We start from the raw sequence: 2,491 nt of genomic DNA, 5'->3' as shown, positions 1-2,491 counted from the left end.
TAAACCTGTGTTCTTTTTTTTTTTAGCCACATGAAAAATCCCTTCGCCTGCTTCTCCGTCTTATTTTGGGAGTTACCAGGTTTGAACTAGGCAATCATTCCAGCATTTGAACAACAGCTGGGATTACAGGCATTTACCCCAAGTCTCATTTTTGTTTTTCTTTGGGATAGGATCTCACTAGTCCTTTTTTGCCTGACTGGACTTCCAACCACTGTCTCTGTATTTCTGCCCGGATTAACAGGCATAAACCACCAGACAATGAAAGAATTATTGTTCATAATAGCAGCTAAGTGTATAATTATAGTATGTGAAAAGATACAATGCTGAAGAAATAAAAACCATTGTTGTAAGGCTGATTTTGAAGAGCCAGAAATTTTGGTCTAAGTGCCTTAGAACTCCTTTTCAAGCAACTTCATTATTAATTTCCCTGAAGATTGCTGTTCTTGGTAGATTTAATAGTTTCACAATTATTCTTTATATTACATAAAATATTCACACATCAGAAATCTGTAGGGCATATTCCACAGGGTATGTTTTAACAGTCACTCGTTTCAATGAACACTAACAAAGCATGTTCCATTAAAATACACATACACAAATGATTTTCAGTTGTCAATGATAACTCAATGAGAATGCACACAAATCCAGTAGTGTTCATCTGGCAATTTCACATCATATGTGTATTCTAAAAAATATATATAGTGGCATTGCAAAATAGCTTACTTTTAAAATTTTAGATCATTTGAAAGTATAATTGTGGAAAAACAATTTTTTTCTGGAGCTATCAATAACCTTCATGATCTTAATTATATATTTGTGTCATTATATCAGGCACCCAGATTGCTTTACACATAGGAAATAGTAAAGACAGGTACCTTGTAAGAGCTAGTGGTCTTTGTAAGTGATATTGTATCTACTGTTAAACATAATTATATTTCCAACTGGGCCACTCAGAATTTTCTTTTTAAATGATTTGTAATTTAGACATCCATGGAAACTCTCAAACTTGGCATGGCTTTTTTCGACTTGATGATATTACATTTCCTCCAGCTTCAACTTTCAGTGATTCATGCACTGCTGCTGATTGCTCTTTGTGCTCTTAATGACAGAATTTGTATTTTTAAAACCAAAATTATTAATTTACTGACATGCATAAATTCTGGAGTACGTTTCTGATAAAACTATGAATGCAACGTAAGTACCTTAAAATGTGTTCCATCACTCTGGAAGGAAACTGCGTAGAAATGCCCGGGTTCTCATGCACATAGGACACAGCAACTACTTTGCCTTCGCATCAGTTTGGCCAGCTGTTCCTGTCTGTTGTAGACTGGAGCCGGCTTTGCTTAGCACTATCTAGCTTGAACTGGAAAGCCACGCTTACTGTTAAACTCTTAAACTTTTTCTGAAAATGTTTCTAACCATGAAGCTGTAATTTTTTAAAAAAATGATTTTTTTGAATCAGGAAAGAATAAGCATTGCTTCTTTTTATTATTGGTACCAAATGAAATATAGTAAAAAAATTAAGTAACAACTGATCATTAGAATTTTTTTTTAAAGAGCTGTGGGTTAAAATAATTTCAGAGACATGCCAAATGTGTGTGTTTGCATATATTTGTGTCCAATCTTGTTGTGGATATAATGAAGTAAATAATAATTTCTGTTGTTCTTTCTGGATATTTCCCCCCCTAGATTAGGACTCATTTCTATGCTTTGTATAAACAATTCCAAGCAGAACTGATGCTGATTTCATCATGCTAATATCAGAACTTAACAACTGTGATGCCTGATGATGGCCTGACTGGCGAATCGTTTTGTGGCTTGATGCCAAAAATCTTAAATTCTTATTAACTTGTTAATGTGTCAGACATAATTGTGAAGTATGGAGTGCTCTTTATTATTATCCTCACAAAATAAATTCTATATACTTCTATTTTCCCAACAGTATGAAGAGGTGTGAGCTTCCATTAATATTTTGGATTATGAAATCACAGATTTAAAGGTGCAACATGTGTAAATGTCATTATTCTAATAAAAATTTAGATTTACAAGATGAAACCTTTCCATAGACTTGAAGAAATTGCTCTCAATAAGGCAAATCCTAAAGTGACCAGTAGAGGGGGCAAAGGCATTGTAGAACTGATCACTGGAATGAGAAATAACTGAGAAGTATGGTCTTTGACCATAAATTGCTTAATATTTCAGAAAACAAGCAAACCTTTCAAAGCATTTCTTTGAACATGGGTTGAGTGTGTGTTCATCTGAGTTTAATTCTGCCCTTCCTACATAATTTCTTTGGAATGTTAAGTTGTCACTGGATTTTTTTTATTAGAAACCTCAAATCACTACTAAAGCTCTCTGAAGGGAGAATGGAGTCAGCAGCAGGTGGCTCACACCTATAATCTTAGCTACTCAGGAGGCTGAGATCTGAGGATCACCGTTTGAAGCCAGCTGAGGCAAAAAACTCCATGAGACTACAACAAATTCCTCAAAA

The sequence above is a fragment of the Dipodomys spectabilis genome, unplaced genomic scaffold (assembly GCF_019054845.1).
Source record: "Dipodomys spectabilis isolate Male_0828 unplaced genomic scaffold, ASM1905484v1 ptg000140l, whole genome shotgun sequence".
Lineage (NCBI taxonomy): Eukaryota > Metazoa > Chordata > Mammalia > Rodentia > Heteromyidae > Dipodomys > Dipodomys spectabilis.
This window is presented reverse-complemented; position numbering follows the sequence as displayed.